The following is a 17,500-nucleotide window of genomic DNA, read 5'->3' on the forward strand; positions in this document are numbered from 1 at the left end:
AAGTATCCATGTCTATAGTTCAAATGTGCATTCAGTGAATAGTCCTAGACCCATATAACTTTCGAGAAAATGAGTTTCGACCAAATGAGTTTTCAGTGAAGTAAGCTTTCAGTCAAGTGTGAACAGTCATCTGAGTTTCAGTGAAATGTGCTTTCAGTGACTAGTCCTAGACCCATATATATATATATATATATATATATATATATATATATATATATATATATATGGATTCCTATTACAAGAACAAAAGTTGACTACTTCAAATTGTAATAGGAAGCCTTATATATATATATATATATATATATATATATATATATATATATATATATGGTTCTAGGACTGTTCACTGAAAGCACATTTCAATGAAACTCAGATGACTGTGCACAATTCACTGAATGCTCACTTCAGTGAAAACTCAATTCACTGAAATTCATCTCACTAAAAGTTATATATGGCCTTTTCCCCACTGTAGTGCGACCCTGGAGTTATAATATAAAGTAAGGGTGTGTGTGGGGGGTGTGGGGTTGTAGCCCCCCACATAGTTTGAGTTTATATTTTTTTATGGAAAGAGTTATTCAATGCACTTCTTAATATATACATATGTCTATGGTTTAAAATATCTAAAATAGGTGGGGCTACACCCCCACACCTCCCTTACTTTATATTCTTTATTCTGATGAAGTCTTCTATGTGAAAGACGAAAGCGCTTAATCTTGGTGTGTTTTTACTGCAATAAACGGAGCTCGTATACAGGCTTGTTTGGTGCATTTTTCATTTGGTTCCTCGTCTTCTGTTATTCGCACTGCACCAGATATTTGGATTTTAATATGATTCAGCATTATCTGCTACTTATAGTATTAGAAATGATCTCAGCACTGTCAAATGTTTATTTTTTTCATCTAAATGCAATCAAGGGATTCTTTTAGATAAAGCGTGATGAAGAAGTCTCCAGACATTTACCACTGGGAAGAAACAGTTTCATTAGACTTGTGTTTGGTAATTTATCAGCACCAACTTTGTTCTAAAGAGCTGTTGCACAGGTAATTGAAGCTTGTCATCTATTAATGAGAAGTTAGATGCAAGAAGAGCATGGCAAGAAAAATAAACATACAAAATAAATTAAGATAACATAATTTCAAGTTAAGCACAAATGTAAGATGGGCACATCTGAAATTTACACAATTTTACATAAGAGAAACTGAAATCTAATTCACAAAAAAGCAATCATGCTACTATCAAATCCATGAGACAAGATTGTACTATAATGGGATCCAGAATAATACAGTATCAGTGCCATACAAATGTGTACCTAGAATGTCTAAAATAAGAAAGCTGTGATAGCAAGTTGTATAATGGGATTGAAGCAATGAACAGGATATGAGTTTTGAAATACTCAAGAAATACTGTGAGAAACTCAATGTGATTTAAAAATTCCACTTGTACTACATGCAGAAGCCAGTCAGAAATACATAGGAACTGGGATCCTACAGAGAACCAAATAGTTCATGGGTATGAACATTTTTGGATGCCGAAAAGTAACATGTTGAAACAGAAAATAAATTATCAGCAACAATGCATAGCTGTTAGAAATTCTATTAATGTATCTGTGGTAAATATGTTCGTATGGAAACAGACTAAAAATGTTTACAAAATATATTCTGAAAGTCATTGTACAAGACGGTTCCAAGATTACAGAAGATGCTACTTAATCTACAGATGCGTGATCTGAAAAGGAAAACACGGAGAATGCAAGAAACCATATAAAACACTTATGTTGAGTATAGCATATTTTAGAAAACAGCATGAAATTTGCTGGAAGAAGAAATGGAAGTTGGGGAAAACCATGAGGCGCATCAGGAGAGACTAACTCACCTCAGAGAGGCACAGGGTAAGTATGTATCAGCAGGTAGACTAGATACTGAAAGAATTTACAACGAGATATTAGATTAAGTGACAATCATCAGCAAGGAAACAAATATAGTCATATGTTTTTTCTTTCAAGGAAGCAAAATTAGTTATGTTGAAGGTTTAATACACATAGATGTAAAAGTAATGATTCCATATCAGCCAAGAAGGCAAACACTTGTGAGGAAACATGACCCACATATGAGTATTGTAAAGTGCAAAGAAAGTCCAAGAGATGTAACAGGAATGTTGGTCGGAGGTGGTATAAGGAGTCTTGGACTTTTGCTCAACCCACCAGACTAGATAATGGGATGTGGTTAACAATATGATATCCAGTTCAGAGAGAAGGGGTCCCATCCCACTGGGTGATGTGGAATGTAATGTCCTGGCAGACAAAAAGGGAAATACATGGCCCTATGGAAGACTTACAGGTCTAGAAGATCAAAGAAGTATGGGAAAAAAAACAGACAGAAAGACACAACAAAGTCTCTGTGAAAGATTTGTAGGTCTGGAAGATTAATGAATTATGGTAAAAAAATGAAAGAAAGACAGAACAAGTAATGTAGAGTTTCATCATTTGCAGTACTAATATCACAACAATAAAAAGTAAAGAATGTTTCTTGTATCCAGTGTAAAATTGTTCATGAAGATAAGATTAAATGGATTTGTTTCAGTTTAAAGAAACTATGTTTCTTTTGTGTGGAGATTATTTTTCCAAATTCCCTAAAATAATCAGAATAAAAGGCACGAAAACACTATGGCTTGCTATTTGGTATTCATTAAATGGCTCTACGCCTATTTTAGAGCTGCAAAATAAAGGTAAATGGCAGAATATGCTAATGATATAAGTAGATGAATTGAGCAGCCATGGTGGTGCAGCGGTTAGCATTGCCACCTCACAGCAAGAGGTTCTCCGGTTCAATCCTCAGCTGGGGTGCCTTCTGTGTGGAGTCTGAATGTCCTCCCTGTGGTCACGTGGGTTTCCTCAAGGTGCTCCAGTTTCCTCCCGCATCGCAAAGATGTGCTGTAGGTGGATTGGACACTCTAAATTGGCCCTAGGTGTGAGTCTGTGTGTGTGCGTGCCTTCTGTGGAAGGTTGGGCACCAGGCTGGCAACTCGATATGGTAAAACTCCACTGCCAATCATGAGCAGACAGATGATCCACTGTGGTGACCCCTAACTGGGAAAAGCCAAAAGAAGAAGAAGCATAAGTAGCTGAATTACATGCTAATTAACCAGTCCAACATTGTGGAGCTATTCATGAAACTATAAAGCAATTGTGCACATTCAGCATAGCCATTTGTTCTGAAATACAAAGCTCTTTGGATTACCTAAATGATTATGCTTATAAAAAAGCAGTTGCTGCCATTAGAAAGCTGTATATGCAGCAGGCTTTAATTAAAGTTGCTGCTGCTGTTGACAGACCTCTGGCAAGAAGAAGATGATGAAGAAGGGTGTTTATACCCTATTTGACTTAGTACAGACTGCATGACACAGAAAATCCTAGAGCAAAACCAGGTGAATAGGGAAACAGTGTAGTAAATATGCAGTCTTGTCTGTCTTCATCTGAGCCCCAAGGTAAATATGGAACCTGTCTGAAAAAAAATATTTAACTGCTTAGTTCCATATGGAAATAGTTACATATCCCTAAGATGAGACATCTCTCATGTGTACAGTAATGTCAGTAATACTCTATGGATGATATATGTAATATCCACCTACAGACCTTGTGCAATAATATGCATCAAGCATTTTACTTTCCCACATATAGATGCACGATCATCATCACTGGCACAGGGTGGTGGGAGAAAGTAGATGAAGACAAGCCTGACATGAAAGAAGTCAGTGCAAATTATTGAAGCGTATTGCCTTGAACATTCTGCATGCAGTATACACACCATTGTTGTTCTTCATGTCAGAATCCTCATCAATGATTTTATGTGAATCCACTGCTGAGATGATATGATCTGTGCCAGTGGACAAGAACTTCTCATTTTCAGTCAGTGGTGTTTTGTTAGCAGGTCCCTCCCCCTCATAGCCTGGTCAATTTCACATGCCACAAATATCCCGTATGACCCTGGCTCTATGTCAGCTTTACTGATATGTATGGACAACGGCTTTGATACCATTTACATAGTTGAACATCTGCTCCCAGAGGAGTACTTGTCAGTTCCGCTTCTTCTTCTTTTCAAAGAGAAGGAGCTATGTCGACTTAATGACTGGATGATAACTTCATTTTTTGCAGCACTCTAAGGCATTTTACAGTGTGCAGATATCATGGGTACCATAGCCTTGTGGGAGTTGAAAAACAAAATGATATTGCACAATGAAGATACAACTGATTCTTATCAAAACAAATATGCATGTATGAAAATAGGCATCCATCATGTACAAAATAATTTAAAAAGTAAATCTCCATATTAGTACACAGAGGTAAATATAGCCACCCCCCCAAAAAAGGAAAAGAAATAAAGAGTAAGTGTACAGACCATGTAAAGAGGACAATAACTGCGTTAGTGAGTAGTACATTGCAGCATTAACCAAAGTAATGAAAACCTTCCCAGTACAAATGTCTGAAAGTGTTCTCGGATGTCCACTTGTGTGGATGGCAGTCAGTTATACATCACAGGATTGATTTGTGGGCTACAAACATCAAACCCTTGACCTTGTTAGAATGTGATACAGCACTCTCCTGCAATAACTTGCCAAATAGGTAAGGAAATGTTCCATATTGTCATGTTACATTCTTCACAGACATTTGTAATGTACTACATAACTGATATAAGTGTCTATGCCATCAGCAAGGGACAAACAATGTATACACTAAGCTATGGGTGTATTGTGAAATGCAATACATTAGTAAGGTTGAACTACAACATTTTGTGGAAAAAAAACCCAGCAACTTACCTTTGCATCAAGTTAGTTGTGACACTAAAAATATATTTTGCAAGTAATTATCAGCATGCAGCTCTCTGGATAAACAGTCTTCCCTTCCACATACACATTTCCTCTCCTACACAATTACCTTCATATGGTACAGTTTCAGTCTGATGAGCACTGTGGATATGCAAATGAGATGTGAACTCATCACCATTCAGGAATTCCAAAATATGCAGTAAGTGCAGAAAAAGTAAATATGATATAAGGACCTACATGATACCTCTGCAAGGACAAGCACTGAGAAGTGTTACCTGCTAAGTGCTTGCAAATGTGAATGATTAGTCTACTGCATTATTAATCAGGATGTGTCAGCAAAAAGTGAATTGCAAGAAATTTTGTGAATACCATTGACCAACTTAGGAGAGGAACATTCTTAACAGTGATATGAATTGTTTATGACAATAGTTTCTGCCTCTTAATACATTTCTGTCTGAAATTCTAAGGAAGAAATTCTACAAAAGGGCCTTACAGAAACAGATGCTTGGTGCCAGAGCCATGGGCTCAAACTCAATGCCAAGAAATGTATTGTTATCCCCTTTGGGAAAAAAACATGTATCCATGAATTACCATATAGGTGGTAGTACACTAAACACAGAATGTGTGATAAGAGACTTAGGGACACAGGTGGACAGTGGTCTCACCTTCGATAACCACATCGCCACAACAGTCAGGAAATCCTTCTATGTGGCACACTTCATCACAAAGGGCTTTTCATCCAGAAAAAAGGAGGTCATTGTCCCACTGTACTCATCCCTCATTAGACCCATTATAGAATACAATGCCCCATTTGGTATGTACCTCTCAAGACATCTGCAACAACTGGAAAGGCCTCAGAAATACCTCACTAAAAGAATCACAGGCCTAAAGCAGATGCCCTACGCTGACCGCCTTAAAAAACTCCAGCTATACTCTGTCACATATCGTCTACTCAGAGGCAATCTCTGCTTAACATACAAGGCCATGTCAAACCCAGAGCTGTTGGACATGCTACACTTAAAGAAATCCCAATCCCTCAGAGCTACACGCTCCAGGGATCTAAACCTTGTCATCACAATAAACAAAACATGCTGGAGGGATAGGTTCCTGACCCAGAGACTCCCCAGACTCTGGAATAGATTGCCCATACATGTCAAGCAGAGTGCCTCTTTAGACCTCTTCAAGAGGAACCTAGACGATTGGATGGGAGAAAGGAAAGTCACCCCAGGGATCACGTCAGTCGCCCTGCTAGACAGGGGTCCAGGAAAGTAAATAATGTGGGAAGAAATAGCCAGGGAATTGTTATGGCTAGGCTTGTATAGGCCCTAGGGCTGATAGCCTAGTACCAACCTATGAACCTATGAAGTAGATTTACTCGCTAAAACATATCAACTGCAAGGAAAACCAAATAGCTGTCTTGTTAGAGAAATATAGATCTGGAAATGATGTTCATTTTTTATTTTATATTGTATGAGGGAAGACTATCTTCCCTGTTGCCAGTATCACAGTCATCCACACATCTTACTTCAAATTACACTGGACAAAATCAGGATTTTTTTCTGTTGCAGCTGTAATATCATCTGATACTATGTCACCTATTGAGTATAAATAGCCTCTTTTTTATCTTCATAGTATAATGTGTGTGGCACATAGTGATAAGATTACAAACTGAGTATTTTCAATGCCCTGGCATCTTTGGGGTCTAATCCAGAGACAGCTTTGTTTGTGTGAACATAATGATGTTTAGTGAGCATATGTTCACGCTGAAACAGAACCACATTGAGGAAAATCAGAAATATACATGTTACCTATTGCCTCCTAAAGTTTCCTCTATATCAGTAAACTTTTATTCCTTTTTTGTTTATCATTTGCACACTGTTTGACATTGTGCACTCTGGACTGGCAGCAGTCCCCAGCAGTGAACTATCATTCACTGCCTAAGGAACAAAGTGAAACCTTTAATTTAGGCTACCTTCTGGTGCTGATGTGTTGATGTTAACACTCTAGATATTAATTAGAGAATAAATTCCAATTTTCTGCTAATTAGCCCTTTGGCACAAGGTATATCTGAAGTGACTTGAGAGAAATACAACTGATGATACAGAGCTCAAATCCAATTAATTGATAATTTTACAGGGGGTCTGAATACATATTTATACATATTTTAGATCACTATGTTGTGTAAAATGCAACTATTCTTAGTATTGCTAACAGCATGTGAGCTGTTATCTGTCCACTGTCTCAATATTTGTCATTAACTACAAGTCTGATAATGTGTGTCACAAATTAAATTTTTGATATTACAAGGAGATTTGAGAATGACAAATGTATCACCTGAATACAGTTCTTTCTCTGGTCATTGCTAATTATACTCACTGATTTAATTAATTTTACTGTCAACTTTTGCTCTGTCATTTTTTTTTCCTAATGCCACTTGCATTTGTACTCTAGTTGGCAATGCACAAATACAGTTCACTGCCTAATGAAAAAAGTTAAAAAGTAAATGTAAGCAGCCTTCTGTAGTGCAAACAAGCCCGGTGGTGGTGCACATCAATCAGCACTCTGGATAGTATTCAGTTAAGAAATTCCATCTGTCAGGTAACCTTAGCAATGTCACAAGGTGTAAGTGCAGTGATCATAAAGAGCAAAGACAGATGATGCAGTGTTTGAATCCAGTTGATGGATTCTTTCACAGAGGTGGGTCAAAATGACATTTGTCACAACATGTTGATTAGGAATGTAAGTAATGCATGAGAATCATAAATTTGTTTATTACCAGAAATTAAATTAAACTAAATTACTACTCTCCCATCAGGACACAAATGCTCATCAGAAGTTGAATTCTGCTCACTGCACACTCGGGCAACTCTGCAGTCCATGGCTACCACCCCACCTTTACAGTGTAGGAAGAAATCAGTACTGCAAAACTAAGCCAAGGATATACCCTTTGAGCCTGAAAAATCGGCACACTCGGGCAACTCTGCAGTCCACGGTCACCACCCCACCCATACAGTCTAGGAAGAAATCAGTATTGCAAATCTAAACCAAGGTTATACCCTTTGAACCCGAAGAGCATTTTACGTGTATGTGTTATGATAGTGAAGCTTTAACATTAGCTGTGTTACTTAGTAGTTCTAAGTGTGTTAATAACACTGACTGTTTGAGCCTTGTGTCCCCCCCAGCTTGTGTAGTAATCCTAACTGTCCACTAGACAGTATACACTTAATTCAGGTCCTTCCTATTCTCTGTGATTAAAACTTAACCCTCAAGCAGCCCTTTCAGTGCTGTTTGCCTTAGTTTTGTATCACTTGAGCCCCACCTGTTTATTTGTATCTCTATACATTCCCCTTCATTGCTAACATATCTCCCTACTATAATCTGTGCATAAACTGGCTACTAATAAGCAAGTCAATGTGAAGACACACTCCCAACCTTAATAAACGTTGCTGTCTCTTCTCTCCTTTACTTTACAAGTAGAGTTGTATTACTACTCACCCCCTCTGAGGCCTTCACTCATAATTTTCCACTGCTTGCCTCTCTGGTTTGGCTGGTTTATTAACATTGCACCTAGTTAACACACTTTTTGCTACCCCCACCCCAATACTAAGTCTATATTAGACTCCTGCTGTTTATGGAGGCATCTTTAAATTACCAGTTTCCCATCAGGACATAAGTGCTCATCAGCAGTTGAATTCTGTTCACTGGTAAGCCATTAGACCTCAGGAATTTCTTAGTGCTGTTTTTAGCTAATTATTTTATCACTAGTTAAAGAGCTACTAGTAGTTAAAGAGCTACTAGTGGCAAATATAATCTTTTTTATCACCCCAAGTGTGAACTATCAATCTGCAGTATAAAACTAGAGAAATCAAATATCACATTTTACAATTACTTACCATGCATGCACAGAAATCAGGTCAGGTATCTCGTGGTTTGGTTTGGCCTCGCTCTGCTCACCCTCCCTGTGCTCGGGCTTGCTCCATGCCCTACCCTTCCCCCAAATGTCACCTGCCCCCAGTGGTGCTAAATTTAAAGCTCTAAAAACCACACCCCATCCACTATAACATATCAAAGATAACCTCCTAGGTCAAACCACGCCCCCTACCTGCCACTAATCTTCCTAGTCTTCTTAATTTATTCCTGCTCCAAATACAGTTCCAACATAATGCCCCAGCCAGGCACTATGTTATATCTCAAAATACTGCTATTATTTTCGCTGTTACCTCTGTTACTCATTCCATATCTCCTCACAGCCTATGAAAATCATCCCTACCTAGGTTTCCACTACCCAAAATCCCAAACTATCACTACATCAATATCAAACAATACTGACCACTTCATAACCCCCCCCACATACCTGGCCCCACCATTCCTAAACACTACCAACCAATTAGATCCAGGTATATCAGCCCCAAAACTAAACATTACCAAAAATGTATAAATAACATTATGAAACTCATACTTAGCTTACATTACAGCCTGACAATGGATGGAGACATCCACCCAAACCCTGGCTCATCCCCACCTGCTGATTCCAGTTCCCAAACTAATATTCCTTCTAACATAACACTGGCTAATAGACCCCCTAATTCTCTCCTGACCTGCCACCTAAATATCAGAAGCATAAACAATAAGGTCCATAATCTGCATGCCCTCTTAGCAGTTTACTCCCCATATGTATTATGTTTTACGGAGACTTGGCTAAAACTGGTAATTAAAGACAATGAGGTGATACCACCAGGGATATGACATACTTAGATTAGATCGTACTACTAGGAAGGGTGGTGGGGTAACTGTACTCTATAAAAATACACTAGATGTTAATACAGTATCCCTACAACCACCCCAGTTTAATAACGCAGAAATTCTTATCAAACTACAGATAATTAACAATAACAAATACATAAACATTGTCTGCGATTACATTCCCCCAGGTAATAATACTAACACCCTAGACAACATCCTTCACTGGTTATCCAGTACCTACCCCCAAGAAGCTATGGTGAGTGGAGATTTTAACATTCATTGGAACACCCGTTCCTTGGAATCTTCTACAACCCATGTCAACCTACATGGTTTTACACAGCTCATATCCTCCCCTACCAGGATAGGCAAACCCAATAACAAAGACAGTATCCTAGAATAGATACTTATCAACAGCCACCCCTATTTGTACAAGTCAGGGACCCTCCCTGATGACCTAAGTGACCACATACGTACATACATTATCAAGCACAAGGTGGACAACCCCCACCAGACCACCTTTAAAACCATCAGAAATAATAAGAACTTCAGCTCCACCAATTTTCAAAATGAACTTAAAGCTTGTAATTGGTCAATCCTAAAGCATCTTTCACTGGACGATGTGGTAGCATACCTTAATTCCATATTCCTTACTATTCTTGATTCTTACACTCCTGCTCACTCCATTAGAACCAAAACATAAACTGCCCCGTGGCTCTGAAAACAGACCAAATCTAAAATCATAGCTAAGGCATGGGACAAATGGCGTACCACAAAAGACCCACTAGATCAACTCAGATGCTGACAGCTAAGGAATCACACAAAAAAATCTATTATATTAGACAAAATAAACTTCTACTACCATCTTCAACAAAAACATCACAACAAGCCTTAAAGGTTTTGGGCAGGAATAAACAAACTTCTTTGCCCAGGATAGTCTTCCTCTCCTACCCCATCAGCTTCCAATCATAAATACCCAGAGGATATTGCAAATACCTTCAATAGTTTCTTCACAGAGACTATCCAATCCCTAGCCAGCCAACTGGCACCCAGCTGCTCCAAACCAGATTCTGCCACAGCCAATACCCCACTCTCCTTTAGATTTCAGCTTGTTTCTACATCACTTATTAGATCTCTAATTAAGAAATTAAAACCATCTACTCTAGCAGCTGATCTCCTCCCACCACAGTGTCTGCAAAAAGCAGCAGATGCCATAGCATACCCCATCTCCATTATAATCAACAGAACCTTACTGAAGCCACCATCCTCTCCATTTGGAAAATATCTTATGTAACACCACTCCATAAAGGAGGCAGCTCCTTTGAACTGAATAACTTTAGACCCATAGTTATTCTGTCACCATTGGCTAAAATTATAGAGAAGTGTGTCCATAAACAACTTATGCATTATCTTACCTAGAATAAGCTGCTGGCTAACTCTCAGCACTGTTTTAGGCCACACCACAATACCACCTCAGCCCTCCTGTCCTTCTCTAACACCATAAACCATAGCCAAAATAATAGTAAGCTTTCCTCAGCCCTCTTTTTAGATCTCTCCAAGGCCTTTGATATGGTCAACCACCAAATACTCATGCACACCCTTAAGGCATTCTCACTAAATAGCTGTGCACCTCAATGGTTTCAATCTTATCTGTGTGGTAGACAACAAGCCATCCTATGGCAGGACAAACTATCAACCCATCTACCCGTCACCCTAGGAGTCCCCCAAGGCTCCATACTAGGTCCCCTTCTTTTCTCTATCTTTATTAATGACCTTCCTGCCATCATCCCAAATGCTACCTGTATCCAGTATGTGGATGACTCCACCTTGATTTGTTCAATCACCTCCCCGACAGATCTAATGACATTAACCCAGAATACTTTCAATATAGTTGAAAACTGGCTCTCAAACCATCAGCTGAAATTAACTGTGCAACAAAGCCAAGAAACCCATCAAAACAGACAAAATCACCTATTACCAAAATCTACAAGAAAAACATGCTAGAAACCCCAAAAAAGTCTGGGCTGCAGTCAACTCTGTACTGCAACCTGGGAAAACTACTACCCCTGCACCCAAAACAGAGAACAATAATGACAATATCCCCACACAGTTTAACAAATACTTTACTGAGACAATCCAGGCCCTAGCTAATAACCAAATAAATGTCACTCAACCAACCCCAACAAACACACCAACCACAATGGAAATACAAGCTAGTAGCCCCCACTTTAGCTTCCAACCAGTATCGATCAAAACCATCCAAAAACTCCTCCAAAAACTCAAACCCACCACCCTGGCTGCGGACAACCTACCCACAGAATACCGTCAAATAGCCATAGCCTATATGGTTGCTATTCTCATTAACACAGCTATCACAGAGTGCAAAGTACCCCAACTATGGAAAATCTTCCATATCATGCCGCTACACAAAGCAGGTAACTCCTTTGAACTCAGTAACTATCATCCTATTGTTATCTTATCACCCATATCTAAAATCCTAAAAAGGGTCATACACACTCTTGAACTACCTCCTACAAAACAAATTACTATGGCTTTAAGCCCTTCCACAGTACATCCACTGCACGTATATCATTCACTAATACCATTAATTACCATAGAAATAACGGAAAACCTGTCTCAGCCATATTTTTAGACTTATCCAAGGCTTTCTATATGGTTAACCACAATAGACTTCTCAACTCACTCTCTACCTTAAACCTTAGTTCCTCCTCCATCACATGGATGAAGAGCTATCTGTCAGGACAGCATCAGGCAGTAAATGGCAAAACCAACTATCCCTTTACTACCAGTATCCTTAGGAGTCCCTTAAGGCATCATTCTAGGCCCATTGCTCTTCATTCTATTCACCAATCAACTCCCATCCTCCAGCCCCCAGGGCCTCAGTTATTCAATACACAGCTGATATCACAATCATATGTGCAGCCCCCACTCTAGACCATCTCCACTCACAAACACAAGAGTCCTTCTCATTAGCAGGAACCTGGTCCACTAACCACCACCTTATTCTTAACCCAAATAAAACAAAATTACTGCTATTTTCCTCTCATAGAATACCCCCAACAGATAACTTCACAATAACTTCTGATAACAAAACTGTAATCACCCCAACTGGCCACACCAAACTGTTAGGCATTGAAATAGACAACAACCTATGATTTGACCTGCACTTTGTCCAAACTATCAAGAAAGTCCACAAAAAACTTGGCCTGCTCTATCATAACAAACAATTTCTCACAAACCAATCCAGAACCACAATAGCCAGGTGACATCTGCTATCCACCCTATGCATCCCCAGTCCTAAACTTCTTCTTCTTGTTCTTTCGGCTTTTCCCGGTTAGGGGTCGCCACAGTGGATCATCTGTCCGCTCATGATTGGCAGTAAAGTTTTATGGTGTGGAGTTGCCAGCCCGGCGCCCAACCTTCCACAGAAGGAACACACACGCACACACTCACACCTAGGGCCAATTTAGAGTGTCCAATCCACCTACAGCATGTCTTTGGGATGTGGGAGGAAACCAGAGCACCCGGAGGAAACCCTCGTGACCACAGGGAGGACATGCACACTCCACACAGAGGCATCCCCAGTCCTAACCAACTTTTGTAAATCTGACCTAAACAAGCTAGAATCCTGCTACAATAAGGTAGCTAGATTTGCTACAGCATCCGCATATAGGAGAAATCATTGTACGTCCCTCAAAAAGCTAAACTGGTTAGAACTCCCTCAACTATTTCAACTCAATCAACTGTCACTAGCACATAAGCTATACTACTACACAGACAAAATCCCAGCCCTCCAACATCTTACACGACATCACACCACAACAAGCACCTTGAGATCTAGCACCTTTAGTCTTCTAAAAGTCACCAAATATAACAATGAAGCAGGGGAACTCTCTCTTTAGCTACTACATCTCTAAACTCTGGAACTCTCTACCAGCCACCCTTACATCCAATACCTCCACTACACAATTTAAAAAACTCCTAAAACCCCACCTTACAAACAACTGAATATGCTCCTGTAACATCCCTGGGTAAAGACAGGGATCCAAGCAGCAACTATTTACATAGCCACAGACCAAAGTCTCCCACCGAGTCCCTAATCCTAATGTGACCTATGAAAGCATAACTGCAAAATATTGTATTTAAAACTTCTAAAGAAATGCATGACAAAATGTATTAGTCTACTATGTACCATAATGTACTAGAAGTGTGTTATCTCTGTATTTTAAATAGTTACTAGTCTGTAGTCGAATGTTAGTATATTGTATGCAAATGGAGCTTTTCTCCCTGGGCTTCTGCTGAAAATGGACATGTGTCCAGCCGGACTTTCCCGGTCAACAAATGTAAAATAAATAAAATAAAATAAAATTCTCCCCAACTTGTAAGTCTTCCTCACTACTCTTTAGCATAAAATCTAATAATAGTACCATTATCTCCCCAGATGCACAAACCAAACTCTTAGGTGTCACAATAAACAACACCCTCAGATTTGATATCCATGTCACTCAACCTATCAAAACCATTAACAAAACACTTGGCTCCCTCTATAAGCTCAAACCTTTCTTTACCCCATTTGCTAGGACTGCTATTGCTTGTTCCCATCTACTCATCACTCTTCTCTATGCCTCCCCTCTACTCACTAATTTGAACAAATCCGCTCTTAGCAAACTCTCCAGCTGTTATAACCATATTGCTAGATTTGCAACAGACACGGCCTATAGGACCCGCCACTGTCACAACCTAAATCTTCTGGGTGGCTAGAATGGCCTAGCCTATTCAGTACAACCAGCTTATAATTGCCCATAAAGTTCTTAACCACCCTGATAATATGCCTGCACTTAAAAATATCATCAACCCTTATAGCAACCTGAGGTCACTTCGCTCTTCTAATTAACTACTGGTACAAACATCCAAAATCAACAACTCTGCTGGGCACTCTGTTTGATAACTCTGTTGGCAAAACGTGGAACTCTCTTCCTGCTGATCTTACTCTTGAACCCTCTCTTACTCAGTTCAAAAAAAGCCTCAAGCTATACCTTAAAACTCACTGGCTATGTCCTTGTTCAAAACCTGACTAGATCCTGCTCTATAGTCTGCAATCATGTTACACTGCCTAGTTAGTTTGTCAACACTGTTTTAAAAATGTATGATTATATTACCTGCTTGCTCAACTGGAACCTGTAAACTGTGTGTAACTTGTAATCATTTCGTGATTTTTACTGTATGTTCTACCTTGGAGCTTTTCTCCCGGGCCTCTGCTGAAAATGGACATGTATCCAGTCGGACTATCCCAGTAAACAAATGTAAAATAAATAAATAAGTAAAATGAATAAAAATGTATCATTACAGCTTTCTATAGAAGCAGAATGTGATGCGTGTAAATCATGTTAAACATGGCAATTATCATATTCAGTGCAGAATACACATATATAGGTCTGATGTGCACAATGTTTTTGTTTTAATTATTGAGGTCTCATGTATTGTAAGTAAATGCTTATGACAGTATGTGTTATGAAGTATGTACATAACCTAACCTACTCATAGCATGCAATTGCATGCATCTGAAATATATTTAGAAACACAAACACTGCCTTACATAGAAATGCCATCCTATGGCTATGTAAAGTTTCAAACATAGTCATCTTTTCATTATTTCTATATTCATTCATACATTAATATACCTCTTATTGCCATCTTAGCAAGTACGTTCTCCTGTGGCAGTGACAGTTAATCAGTAAAGTTAGACATTTTATTCTTTTTTCTTGGGTTCAATTAACAGGTGTAACTATTCCATCTTACCAGTGTCTAACTCCCAACAAGCCAATGTGCCAGAAGTCATACTCAAATGGCAATAATGAATTAGAATGCAGAGAACTCAAATGGCAGATTGTGTTTTATGCTTAGAGCAAACCAGGAGTCAACAGTAATATTAATTTCACGGTTGTTTTAACTAAAAATCAGAACAGCAAAAAATGCAAATAGAACTTCACTTGTTTTTTTAACATTTGCTTTTTTAATTACCCAATTTTAAACTGTGTGTTTTTCTGGAGAATTGATAATTGCATTAATGCCATGTGATAGAGGTTAGCTAATTAGTTTATTGTTGAAGGGTATTTGTGTTCTGAGAAGGCCAGTGTGGCCAAAAGCACTTAACATTGGAATTAAACTTTATATTTTTAATTCTGTCCATTTTTGCTGGTGTTTGTATTGTTATTAGAAGTCATACAATTTTCCCCCTAAACAACCATGATTCTAACCAACAACACAGAGTATATCAGGGTTTAACAGTGGAGCATGTCTCATTAGTTTGAGCACCACACATGGCCAAATGTCACGGCCATTTTATGTAGGGGTGTTATGTGGGAGATTTTCCAGAGTTGTGGTACTAGGTGCTCTGTGATTGAATGATTGATAAAAACAGAGAAAAGGTATGAGATGACATAATCTGCTAACTTGAGATATTCTGCTGGTAGATAATCCACTGCTACTGTTATTGGTTTTAGGTTTTTATATAGGAATTAAAGTCTTTCTTGCTATGGATTTGAAGGTGTTAAAGATGGTTTGTGTGCTGCCAAAGTAGAAAATGTGGTATGTGATCATTCAGGATATGTGGAAGACAGCCAGAGTGTAGTGAGTGTAAGGGTTTATTGGTAAGGGTCCGGTCTAGGATAGATTGTGTATTTGAGCTTTTGTGTAATCTGGTTGGGCTTAGTATAATTTCTGTGAATCCGTGGAGGTTGATGTGGCTTGTGGGGTTTTGTGAATTACAGTTGTTCCAATGTGTATTGAAATCTCACATTATGATTGTTTCCTGAGCAGCTTTTTTTGAGGTCCAGTGTAGGATATGTTTGATGGTGGCAATGTTATTATCTGGTGGGATATACGTTCCTGCTATCATTAGGTGTTTGTTGGTGTTGATTTTTAGTTTGTTTAATAAAATCTCGGCGTTATTAAATGTTGGGATATTTTGGTTTAGGGGTTGTAGTGTCAGGTTGTTTTTAAACAATATGGCCACTCTTCCACATCTTTTTCCTTTTCTATCTAACCTGATAATATTATTGTCTGGGTGGACAATCTAATTACTTTCTATGTGTGGTTTTAACCATGTTTCAGTTAAAATAGCTATATCAGGTGAGTAGAGTGAGAGGGTGAGATGAAGTTCCTGAATCTTATTAAGTACATTTCTAAGGTTTATATTTAGAAGTAGTAAGTCTGATCCTTTCCAATGTAGATTTAGTATGCTGTGAAGGAGGGAGAATGAATTAAAGATTAACTTTGTGGTAGAGAAGGGGCCAGAATTAGGGTGGATGTCCCCTCTAATTATAAATTGGGATGTTATGTTTACTATGAAGTTAATACATTTACTCACATTTTTTATTACCTAAATGAGATATGGGGTGAGATATCCTGTGGAAGTGTATGGTATGTGATTTGTTCAAAGAGTGCAGTATTATAAATGGTTGGGGAATATTTCACAGTTTGCATGTATTATTTATATTGGGTGTGGGGATGTACTTTGACGGTTGGATGTAGCTATTTTCATTTGTGAATAAGCAGTGAAATGGCTGGGTCATAACCTGTTAGTGTTCCCTCCATAACTCGTGCCCTACCTGCTCCACCTGCATCAGATAGCTCTACCCCACCTCCTGGTGCAGTGGCAGCCACTGGGAGTAGTAGTGCTGGAAGTGGTGATTTTGTCACCCGGCAGGAGCTGACAAGGCTGGTAGAAGACACCTCTTCCCACCTCTTCTGTGTCATCAAATGAACATCCTTGATTTAAAACTGTTTCCATAAGCCATGTTTCTACCATTAATGATGTGCTTGGTCCCACATGTGTTTACCAATACAGCTGTAGCATACATATAAGGACTGACTAATTCCAACTGTCAAGACAAATGTGTAAATCATGACACCTGAG

The sequence above is a fragment of the Protopterus annectens genome, chromosome 3.part1 (genome assembly GCF_019279795.1).
Source record: "Protopterus annectens isolate FY-2018-M chromosome 3.part1, PAN1.0, whole genome shotgun sequence".
Classification (NCBI taxonomy): domain Eukaryota; kingdom Metazoa; phylum Chordata; order Ceratodontiformes; family Protopteridae; genus Protopterus; species Protopterus annectens.